We start from the raw sequence: 12,943 nt of genomic DNA, 5'->3' as shown, positions 1-12,943 counted from the left end.
AGTCTACCTTTCCCCTCTGTCACTGATCCTGTCTGACTACATCACTTCACACCTGGATGCAGACGTTTCTCTTTCCAATCACCGCTTTAAACCAACCCTCTTTGTGGTCAGAAGCCCTCTGCTCTAACCAGTCAGTGTCCTGAGGGTCTTTTCATGTCTTGTTTTTTCCTGCCTCTGCCTTGGCTCCAGCTTTTCACCATCCTCCTCACCAGCACCTGCTCATCAATTTCCAATGTGAAGAGGGTTACCCCTCTCCAGAAATCACAGCTCTTTGCTGATTGCTACTTTCCACTCCCAGCCTGATCACCTCTTTGCTCTCTGTCCCTAATTGCAGGGTTTATCCGTGGTCCCTGTGTTTCTTTTATGCTCCTAAATAGATTGTGAACCCATGTCCTTGATGTCAGATTTGCCAGCTAGGATTTAGCACACTATACCATTCAATTCCACCTACTTGGTCTTAGGTACTGTGGTTCAAGTAACAAAAGATTCCTGGCGCTAAGGAGCAGATTGTACCATCTGTGGCCTTCCTGTAAAATTCAGGACTCAACATGTCCCTTTATCCTGCCTCAGTTAACTAAAGTCACTCATAGCCATGTCAAAGGTGCATGTTCTTGCTCCCATTCCCTCTTGCGGGAAATCCTCATGTGGCCTAATGATCATTCTGTGGTCATTGTTTCTGACCACACAGTTCATTAAGTTGATCCTTGAATGCCACATACTGACTGGAGATAGTGGTTGTTATGGGCGGAATGTTTCTGCCACATTGGTAAATTGAAGTTCTAATCCCCAGTACTTTAGAATGTGCCTGTATTTGAAGATAGGACCTTGGGCTGTAATCTGAGATAAAGAGATTACATCATCAACAAAATTAAAAGGCAGCCTACTGAATGGGAAGAAATATTTTCAAATCATATATCTGATAAGGGGTTAATATCCAAAATATAAAGAACTGATACAACTCAACAGCAGCAGAAAAACAAACAAAAATCAAACCGATTAAAAAATGGGCAGATCTGAGTAGACATTTTTCCAAAGAAGATACACAGATGGCCAACAGGTACTTGAAAAGATGCTCAGCATCACTAATCATCAGGGAAATGCAAATCAAAATCATAATGAGATACCACCTCACACTTGTCAGAATGGCTATTATCAAAAAGACAAGAAATTAAAAGTTTTCGTGAGAATGTGGAGAAAAGGGAACACTAGTGCACTATTGATGGGAATGTAAATTGGTGGAATGACATAATGGAAAACAGTATGCAGATTCCTCAAAAAATTAAAAATTGAGCTACCATATGATCCAAAAGTTCTACTTCTGCTATTTATCTGAAGAAAACAAAAACATTACCTGGAAAAGATTATGCACCCCCATGTTCACTGCAGCATTATTTACAATAGCCAAGATATGGAAACAACCTAAATGTCCATCAATAGATGAATAAAGAAAATTTGTACGTATACACAATGGAATATGATTCAGCCATAAAAAAGGAATGAAATCCTGCTGTTTAAGGGCATTATGCTAAGTGAGATAAGTCAGATAGACAAAGACAAATGCTGTATGATCTCACAAATACCTGGAATTAAATACAAAATGCACACACACATACACACCCCAAGCTCATAAATCCAGAGAACACATTGATTATTGCCAGAGACAGGAGGTTGAGAATTGGAGAAATGGGTGAAGGGGGACAAAAAGTACAAACTTCCAGTTATAAAATAAATAAGTCATAGAGATGTAATGTACGATATAGTAACTATAGCTAATAATACTGTATTGCATATTTGACAGTTACTAAGAGACTAGGTCTTAAAAGTGACACATGTTAACCACACTTATTATGGTAATCATTTTGCAATATATACAAATAACAAATCTTATGTTGTACACCTGACAGTAATATAATGTTATATGTCTATTATACCTCAATTAAAAAGTAATTTTGAAAAGACATTATGACATAGGCTACACAGACTGAGGGAGGACCATGTGAGGACACAGTGAGACAGCAGTCATCTGCAAGACAAGGGGAAGAGCCCTCAGAAGAAACTAAAACTGCTGACTTCATCTTAGACTTCCAGCCTCCAGAACTGTGAGAAAATAAATTCCTGTTGTTTAACCCATCCGGTCTGTGGTACTTGTTATGGCAGCCCTAACAAGCCAATACAGTTGTCCTCCTCCTCCATCATTTCAAGTGAATCACCAAATGTCACCCGGAATGGCGGTCCTTTCTGATCGTGCCGTGATACCCACCACATTCTCTCCAGGGAAACTGACCCTCCTGAGTCACACCAGCTTGGCCACCACACGCTGGCCACATGCTGGCCAGAGAAGGTGATCCTCCCTGATTGCATATTTACTTACTACAGATGCAGAGAAGGAGGGTGGAATTTTCCTCTGAAGGTGCCTGGCTCAAACCTCCACCCAACAGGGGTACGGGTGTTGAATGGAGACAGGCTAGTCCAAATAGATCCCCTCTCTGGAGGTAGGAGTGCTGGGTGAACTCAGATGGATGTCACAGTGCATTTATCCATGGTGCCTATGGAACACCCCAATTTTGGAAGCACTGGGGACCACAAAGACCTCACATCCCCTGCCTCTCTTAAAACACACCCTGTTAGCAAAGGTAATTAGGGTAAGTCTTTCCTGACAAGAGTAATGACTCAGACTGGTACAAGAGTCTTCCTCAAAGGGTGACACATTTTCCCCAAAGCATCCATGATTGACAAAGATCTAGACCACCACTCAAACCACCCACTGCATTTTATAAACTTCCAAAACCCTCCAAATGAAATATCATGCAAGTCACATATGCCATTTTCAATATTCTCATAGTCATGTTAAAAAAGTAGAAATAGATGAAATTACTTTTAAGTAACATATTTCACTTAACTCCATATATCCAAAATGTTGTCATTTCAACATGTAATCAATAAGAAATTATTAATGAGATATTTACATCCTTTTTTTGTATTGTCTTAAATCTGTCATATTTTACATTTAAAACACACTTCAATTCAGATGCTAAATTTTAATCAGAAACCACTTGATCTATATTTAGATTGCACAAAAGTTATCTTTTAAAAAAAGAGATTCACACCACTACATTGTTTCAAACATCAAAGTTTTCAATAACTGAATATAGTATCAGTTTATTTAATCAAAATGAAATAAAATTATAGTTCAGTCACACTTCATAGCCACATGTGGTTGGTGGCTACCGTACTGGACAGCACAGGTCCAAAGGGCTAGAAATGTGCCCTCTAATTGCCTCTAAACTTTAAACTGTTAAATGCAGTACTAGACACAGTGTAGGTGCCTGGTAAATCATGGCTCCAGAGCTGCTTGGAACTTCAATAATCCTTCAGCTTCGGTAGCCCAATTCCCTTATTTCAGGAGAAAGAAAACTTAGGATGGGAAGAAAGAACTTGCAGAAGCTCACACAAGTGAACCACTGGTGCACATGTGGACAAGAATTTAGGTCTCCTGAGTTTCAATCCTGAGGTCAGACATACTTCAGGGGGGAAAAAATGATTTTTAAATTTATTTGAATAGTCACTTGGATGACATAGGCAAAGAAAAACATACTTAAATCCTAGCTGTATTTGCATAATCTGATAAAGACAGTGCGTTCTAGACTATTTAAGGCCTCCTTCCCTGTGGTTTGGGGGTCCAGGTAGTTTTATCTGTCAGTCCCTCTTACCTCCACCTGTCACCGCTTCCTCTCCTTGGAGCCGCCTCACTGCACATCCATCCCACCCACCCCCAGAGCATCCGGCCACATTTTTCTGTCTGCAGCTGTCCTCTCCCAGCTGTCTGCCACAATTTGTTTAAGGTTTTGCTTCAGAGAATCCTTTATATTTGCAAATCAAACTATTCAGTAGAAATGGCAGGAAAGAGAAGAGTGACTATCCTCCAGCCACAAAAACATCAAGCTCTGAGGTTCTGCTTCCTGAGACGTGTGCACACGCATGTGTGTGTGTGTGTGTGTGTGTGTGTGTGTGAAAGAGAGAGAGAGGATGTATGTGTGGTTAAGTGTGTGGCATCAGACAGAGCTGCGTTCAAGTCCCAGTTCTACCATTTTTGGTTGTGTGACTCTGGGCAATCCTGTTTCCTCATCTGTAGAATGGGGACGTTAAGGACCACCTCCATGAGATTTCAATGTGACAGTGCATACAGAGCCCGGTGCCTGGCAAGACTAAACCTTCACTTTGTACTAGCTGGTGTTATTTTCCAGTGGTCTGCAGGCTCCCTGAGGAGTACTGTGTATATGGGGCTCAGTGCCGTACCTTGTGACTAGTGAAATGCTTGAGACGTAGTAGGTCCTAAGTAAGTATTTGTCAAATGACTTTGTAAGATACTTATGATTTCCCTCAAATCTTATGATTGATGCTAAGAGAGATAATTGGGGGGAAATGCGGTGATAAGGAGAGGCAGGAGGGAGATGGCCGCTTCACCCTTTAGAATCTACCCGAAGAGGCACCCAGGTTCAAAACGAAGCTGTAAGGTCAACAAATAGTGATGTCCAGGGCTATGTGTGATAAAGGAATTAGAGTCACTGGTGTTTAAAGGGGAGTAGATATGGAGTGGAGCAAATAAATAAATACAGGGTGTAAAATTGTCGTTTATTTGATTTGAGTAGATAAATGTCTACTAGTTCTCCCCCACAAATTTCCTCCCTTTCCACTTACCAACTGCATAGTCCGTGAATCATGGCCTGGAGTCACATTCCCTAGAGCACAGGGCAGGTAAGAAATAGTGAAGCTTCCAGGAACCTTTCACTAAATGAGTCTTCTTACAACAAGTAGTTACAGGCATAGATAAGGCAGAGGTAATTTTAACTCCCTTCTTGGGAGTGACCTTTGCCTCAACTGGCTTCAGGTGACAGCATGAACACTGAGAAGGCCAACCTACTCCACTAGCTGAGTCATTTCACGGCGTGAAAGTACTGGTAATGAGGGAAATGATAATACGAATGATGATCACTGAGTACACAGCAAATGGAGGAAGAGGGGACCAGAATGATTCATGCGGAGATGGATTAGAGTTAGGGACAGTGAGAATATTTAAAGCATCCTTGACTCTTTTCAGTAGTTAGCCTTACCTTTAGATTTATAGAGTAGCATTTTATAGCTTCATTTAACAGAAAGAGATATAAGTATAGAGCTGTTCAGAAACCCTTTAAAGGGCATAGATTATGAGAGAGGGCCTGTAATTTACTAGATGTGAGAACTTGAGCAGGGTATAATATCCCAATGCCTGTTTTTCCATTTGTAAAATGTAAGTAATAATGTACTTACCCCATAGAGTACATAGTAACAATAGCTCAAAAGCACTGAGTCTGGCACTGTTCTAAATGTGCTGTTGGTGTTAACTCATTTAATCCTTACACTCCTGTGAGTAAAGAGCTGTATTTTCCTGCTTTGAAGGTAAGAAAACTTAAGAGACAGGAAGTTACATACTTCCTCACTGTAACCTGAGTTACCATGGAGTAGTAACCAGTGGAGCCAAATTCAAGCTTACTCTCTATAAGTCTTTTTTACTGTGGTTATTTAATAACTGCAGCTAGGATCAACAGGGTACAGGTTCTTGAGTGTTTAACCCATCTTAGTTCCTGGAGTCCCTGCTCCTTTCATCCTTTTGTTTCCTCTCATACCTACCATTCCAAAATTTCTTCTCTATTAAAATAACTTTACAAATAGTTAACAAATGCAAGAGGAGGGGGTAGAATGAGCCATGTGACAATGGATTAGAGGAAGAAACATTGGTATGAACTAACGTGTAGCTTAATATAGAAGCAGATGTTTACATATAGATCTATAGATGTATACAGATGTTCATTTATAGATATTTGTGTGTACGTGGGTTAATATACACTCATAGCTCCTTGCTCCATCAGTGGAGAGCAGGTAAAAGCAATGACACCCCAGGAACAATAAGCACATCTATCACTCAGGTCCTGGTTTCTCATACCTCTTGTCTAGTAAAAGAAAATGAAGCTCCTAGGAAAAATTGATGCTTTTAGAACTGAGGCAGGAAACATACAGAAGAGCCTGGAACATTGTGTAGTGTCAGAAAGAACGGAGTACAAACAAACAAAACCAGCACACAATAATGGGGGTACGTCAAAGGGATTCAGGAGCCAAATGAAAGAGTTCCCAGTGGCCAAAGCTGGGAGAATTTGAGCTATGTAATAAATAAATAAAGTGGTCCTAGATTATAATCCAAAGTATAAAATAAATATCCATGAGTACCATACAGATATAAATAAATGGCTGAATAAATGAATGGGAAAGAATAGACAGATCTCCCATGCAGAAGAATTATGAATAATTTATATAGTCACTTCACCCTCAAGTTGGTGGAGCATAATTCCTCATTCCTTAACTGTGGGTTGTGCAGAGTGACTTTCTTCCAAACAGCACAGTATATGGAAATGGAGAACAAAAAAGAGTAACTTAACAGTGAAGAGCTGGACAAACATTACCTCAAGCCAGGTTATCAAGGTTAACGACAATAGTCATAAGTCATTTTGATAACCTGTACCCATAATATGATGTAATGAGAATGACTCTTTGCTTCTATGTTCCTCCTCCCAAGAACCTGTAACTCCAGTGCAACCATGACAAGAACATCAGACAAATCCAGCTGAGAGACATCCTACAAAATACCTGACCTGTGCTTCACAAAACTGTCAAAGTCATCAAAAACGAGAGGAGTCTGAGAAACTGTCACAACCAAGTGGCCTAAGGTGACATGATGACCAAACATAACGTGGTGTCCTGGATGGGATACTGGAGCAGAAACATTACATGAAGCCAGAACGAAGGAAATCTGAATAAACTATGAATTTAGTTAACAATAATGAATTAATATCAATCACTAATTATGACAAATGTTCTCTACTAATATAAAATACTAATGGGGGAAACTGGCTGTGGAATATTCTACATATTATCTTTGCAGTGATTCTGTAAATCTAAACCATTCTAAAATAAAAAGTGAATGAGTCTGTCATTGCTTACAATATCCAAATTTAGGGAACTATAGAATCAGAAATTAGAGTTGGAAATAAACTTTGAGATCACAGGAGAGGACAAAACTCCATAAAATAACCAAAATACAGTCCAGCTCTTATTTTTGCAGTCTATTAAAAACATAATTATAATAGTAATTTGATGCAGGCTCAGTCCTGTCAAGCTCGGAGCAAAATTTCCAAGTCTTGGATAAAAATATATATGACAGGATGTAAAGGGGATCCAAAGAATTGTGTGTTTCAACATAATATATATCATCTAACTTCAATCACAGAGTAAATCTTTCCTCCAGCAATTAAGCTGTGGTTGGTAGACCCTAATCCTTTTTAGGGAGTCCTCAACATGGAAATGATTTTGATAATAATACTAAGATGATATTCACCCTTTTCACTCTTATTCTCTCACAAGCGTGTGATTCAGTTTTCCAGAGACTACAGAGTGTGTGATGTTACAACAGATTAACGTAGAAGCAGATGGGAGAAACCAACTGCTTTCTATTAAGCCAGAAATTAGAGAGACAGCAAACATATAAAACAGTATCACCCTTCTTATTTTCTTTCGTGGGGGATAATCTAGCTATTTTTCATAAACCATGTTATTTATGTTAACATGCAATTGTTGCTATTGTTACCATGTAATTGTTATTTCAAATAAATTAACAATTTTTAAAAAAATTCCTCTCTTAATTTCTAATATGGGAAATATTGATAAGAGACAACCTGCATAAGCAAAAACTCTTTTTTGAGGTCCTTAGTAATTTTTGAGTGTAGGCAGTTTGAGAATTAGAAAGAGTGAGAATTACTGTTTTAATTATAACGATCCACTTGCTTTTTCAGCTTGGGGAACATTTGTCACTCTATGGTCCTCAGCTTTTGAGTCTATGGAAGTAAAAGAGCCAAATACTCACGTTCGCAGCCTCCCTAGCGGTAGGGCAGGAGCGGTTACCGTAAGTCCTATCAACCACCGGAACTCACTTGAGCCTTAGCATTGGTAGCAGGTGAGGCTGGGACCAGGAGCAAGTCTACGACAGAAGCAGAAGTGGCAGGGAGATCAGGTCCTGGAAGCAGTAGTTCCAATGGCACATTGTTTGTCACTGTTAGTTGGGCTGACAGCACAAATTGAAGCCTACGATCCTATGTTCTGGCAGCAGTAGTGTCTTCACCTCAACAATCCACAGACATGACTCTGGATATTGTCCCTGCTTATCTTGTCCTGACCCTGGATCTCTGTTCTATGAACTGCACGATAGCCTTTAAATAACATTCCTTTTCAGCTTCAATCATGCAGAGATGCTTAATTGCTTGCAGTTAATAACTCTGACTGTTCCTACCAAAAATCGATTTCTTAGTTCACTTCTGTCGTCCTGTATCTTGACCTTTTTTACATCAGCCTTTCTGACATTCCACAAGTAAAAACCAAGGTCAGTTAAAGAATGAAAAAGCAAAATAAACTGACCCTTTGCTTTATCTGCTATAAAAAATAAGCAACTACAAAAATAAATGAAAATGTTTAACATTTTGAAAGATAAAAAATAAAAGTTGGCCTTCTACGCTAGCTCTAAACTTCTACCTAAATTTGGAATTGTGATCCAACTTTTAACCAGCGGAGTGTAAGATTTTCATGTGTTACTTCCCTGTTATGCAATTTCTATGAAACGGGCAAGAGGCTCTGAAGAGAATGACTTATGACGCCATGCCATGTGCTTAGTTCATTATGAATTATTTCAAGGACCTCCAGCCATTCTGAGCCAATCAAAACAGAAATGTTCTAACACATTCGAGAGTATCCTGTTTTATAGAGTGCTGAAGAAAGGCAAGAAAAGCATACTAGATTTCAAAGGTACCAAATTATCCAGAAAGGATTTTGGAACTGGTTCCTATTAGATGACTTTGCTATTATTTAATGTGATATATAAAATATAAGGTCTTCTATTTGAGCTCCTTGGTCCTGGAATGTTTCTGCCTTTTACAATTTTGCAAGCAAAATTAAAAATATTTTTATTTTGTTCACTTTTCTTGCTGGATTTCAAAAACAAAAAGCATGAGGCCCAGTTAGGCCCTACAGATCTTTCCATTTCATGCTCACTCAAATTATTAGGGACTTTAATTTTCACTAGAAAAAGCATCTCCTCCTACTGAAATACTGCCTCAGATTCAGCACCTTTTGAAGTAGTGTCTTGAAATAATTTAGGGAAAACATACGAGGGAAGGAACCCGAAGCTCTTTTCCTCTTTGATTGTCCAGGTTTGAGTTTAGGGGTTCTTGGATCTGGCTATTTCCATAGTTAACTTCTCAGAGGAAAGGTTTGTTTATAGGAAAAGTCAACAGGAAAGCAGAAATCAGAACACCCCACCTTGAAAACAGGTCGAGGAATCAAAAACCAGATACAAGTAATGATCAATGATGACCTACTTCTTGCAAGGCTAACTTTGGGGTGCAGCTTTTAAAATACGAAGTCTTTGAGCACTTCACAGATGATTATCTTGGTGTTCTTGAGAGAAACTGCGTAGACATAGAATCATTCGTCTTTATTTCTTCCTGTCTCTCACCCAGGGTGTCTATTTCCTCCACTTGCTAAGAACAGGAAATTGCGGACATAAAGATTTGATCAGTTCCCATTACTTCAGTGAGCCTCACTCAGCTGAACCCAGGCCAACAACACCTTCATATTTGCCCAAATAAATTGCACAACATAACAGAATAGGCTTGTTTTGTATAGTCTTTAATTATCTTTTAATCTTCCAGGCCTTGAGTTCCTTGCACTATTAAGAGCCTCTCTCTGAGAAGATTGCACAAAGTAAAAATAGGCAATACCTTTGAGACACTTTCCATTACTCACTGACCTAGAAAAATCCCCATGGAGCAGGTCAGTCCTGAGCAGGTCTAAGAAGCTTCTCGGCTTGCTGTGTATGTGAACGTGGCACAGGAGCGACAAACATGGACGGCACCAGGAGTCTGGACAGCATTTTCGAGTGAATATAGAACTTTCACATGCGATGGTTTGTCTGATCCTCAACCATCCTCAGCTTACTCTATGCCAGGCTAGAATTGTCCCATTTTACAAATGAGAAAAGAGACTCTGAGAGTGACTTTCCCAGCCGAGGTCAGGGCTCAGTCTAGAACTGCAGACTGTAGACCCTTCTGAGCCACCCCTAAGACAGAGGACCAACCAGAGAGCAAAGTCATCTGACTGCCTTTCTCTCCTCTCCAATCCCTCCCTCCACCCCCTTCCTCTGAAACATCACAGGGGCCTGATGACAGAGCAACCACGGAAAATGGGGAAGAATGAGGACTCAAGGTTGAGATGGCAAGGGAGGCTGAGCCCCTGGGGAAGCTCCCCTGCAGCCCGAGCAGCACCAGGAGCCCTGCCCTCACCCCAAAACTTAGCGTTCAGCTTAGTCTCCCCAACTCCCTGCTGTGGCTCTAGATTGCCTGAGGCTAATTTTGGTGGGGAATTAGGAAAATCAGGAATGATTTACCACCAAAACTACTAAGATTTAGCACAGAACTAAGAATTCCCAACCAATAGCCAAGGTTTGAGAAAAGAAATTTAAGAGAAAGGAATGTATCTGCTTTGAAAAATTGACATGTCTGTAGTGAGATTACATAAGTACAGAGGATTTAAGTTTTGTAGTAAAATGACAGGAATGTTCTCAATAAAGCATGGCAATACTTTTTCGTGCAAAATGCTAAGTATATGTCGTTTCATTTAATTCTTGCCACCTGCCTTGAGAAAGCCATTATTATTCTTGTTTCTCACACGAGGAAACTCAGGCTCCGAGGGTCTGCTTGAGGTCAGACAGCTAGAAGTGGAGACAACATTTGGGCTCAGACAACAAATCCCATGTCCCTCTCAGTATAATGCACTACCTCCTAAGTAACAGGTTACCTGTTCTCATTTTTTATTTGTCTTTATGTCCCATCTCTGTAGCTCATTATACAAATGAGTTTGTATTACTGTAGTGAAAAGCTGCTTACCTGGCAGTCTAACTTCTAAGGAAGAGGAAGCATGCAAAAAACTCTTCTGAGAAGCAGAACTGATGTTACAACAAGCGTTCACATGTGAGAAGTTTCTCTCTTGTGGTGATTATGTCTTTTATGTCTACTCTGTAATTATTTGGGATGTTCTAAGACTTCAATGATAGGATGCTGCAGGAGCTTTCTCTCTGATCTTCCAATGACTGGCTGCTCTTCCACCTCCAGTTCTCACCTGTCCATTGCTGCTCCCTGTTTTTTATAGTGCTTTTTATCACAATTAATAATTATGGATTTATTTGTTTACTGCTTGTCTTCCCTATGAGATTGTAAACTCCCCACAGACAGGAACCATGACTGCTTTATTCAGTAGTGTTTCCCCAGCACCTATCATGATGCCTGGCACATAGTAGCAATTCAATAAATGTTGATTGGAAGGATGGATGGATGGATGGATGGATGGACAGGCAAGGGAATCATTCCCAGAAGAGTTTCCAAAGGATCTGAAGAAGAGGTGCATTGGTAATCTGATCCAGGGAAGGCTAGGTTACTTTTTGGCCATGGGGAGGTCAGTCTCCTTTTCCTATAACTAAGCCTGAGAGCTGGTGGCCTCCCAAAGACAATGCACAGGAGCTGTGAGGCCAGTCCACCAGGACAAGAGAAAAGGAAGTCAACATACCAGCACTTACCAAGTGCAAAGCAAAATGCTAGATACACATGCTCTCGTTTAACATAAAAAACACTGCAGGAGAAAGGAATTATTTCTACTGTACAAATGAAAAAAGTGAGACACACATTGGGGAGTTTGTCCAAGGTCATGCAACAAATTAGTGGCAGAGCCAGGATATAGAGCCAGATTTGTCATATTTCACAGACCATGCTTTTTTGTTTGTTTGTTTTAAAGCAAATTCACTTTATTTAAAACTTTTTTTATTGGTCCACAACTTACATTCAAGAATTGATCCTATTTTAAGTGTATAGTTTGATAAAATCTAAATATGTAGACATCCTTGAAACCACCAACCAGATAAAGAAATAGGACATTTCTAGCCTGCCAGAGGCTCTCCTGCACTGTCTCAGTCAATATTCCCAGTGCCATCACTATTTCGACTTCTGTCATGACAGGGTCCTGTTGCCTGTTTTTAAACTTTGTATCTATGGAGTCTGACAGTATGCCCTCTTATGTGTTGGGCTTCTTTTGTCCACAAGATTCATTCACGCTGTTGCTTGTAGCAATAATTGATTCTTTTTCATCAGTGAATTACAGTCCAGCGAATTAATACAATCACAATTTATTTATTTATTCTACTGTTGATGGACACTTGCCTTATTTCCACAGTTGTTAATAAAGTGCCATGAACATTCTTGATCGTGTGTTTTGGTGGTCATACACACTCACTGCTGTTGGGTGTAGACTCAGAAGTGAAGTGGCTGGTCATAGCTATTCATATGTTCACCTTTAGTCAGTTCTGCCAGTTTTTCAAAATGGCTCCATCAATCTATACTCTTACCAGCAATGCAGAGAATTCTCATTGCTCTGCATCCTTGCCAACTGTTGCCATCATCAGTCCTTTTAATTTTAGCCACTTTGGGGGCAGAAGGCCATGCTTTTGTAAACTACATCTTGGTACCTTCGCATGTGGGTCATCAGTCCTCAGAAAAGGAAAGCCCAAGAGTTTGCTTCTCCTTCTTGGATGAGGCTGACATGATTCTCTTCTCAGGTCTCTAGTGTCTCAGGATAATGAGGCTTTCGTGTCTGGACACACAGTGGGTAAAGCAGAGGCTCCCCAAAGGACAGAACAGACTCAAAACTGGGTCATGAATGTGACTAAGGCAAATGGACCCAGTGAGCAAAGGGAAGAAGCCACAGAGACCTCCAGCGAAGGGGCAGATGATGTCTCATTAAAGCTGGTCCAACTTTTGAA

This window comes from Camelus ferus, chromosome 5, assembly GCF_009834535.1.
Source record: "Camelus ferus isolate YT-003-E chromosome 5, BCGSAC_Cfer_1.0, whole genome shotgun sequence".
NCBI classification, from domain to species: domain Eukaryota; kingdom Metazoa; phylum Chordata; class Mammalia; order Artiodactyla; family Camelidae; genus Camelus; species Camelus ferus.
Note: the sequence above shows the minus strand (reverse complement) of the source record.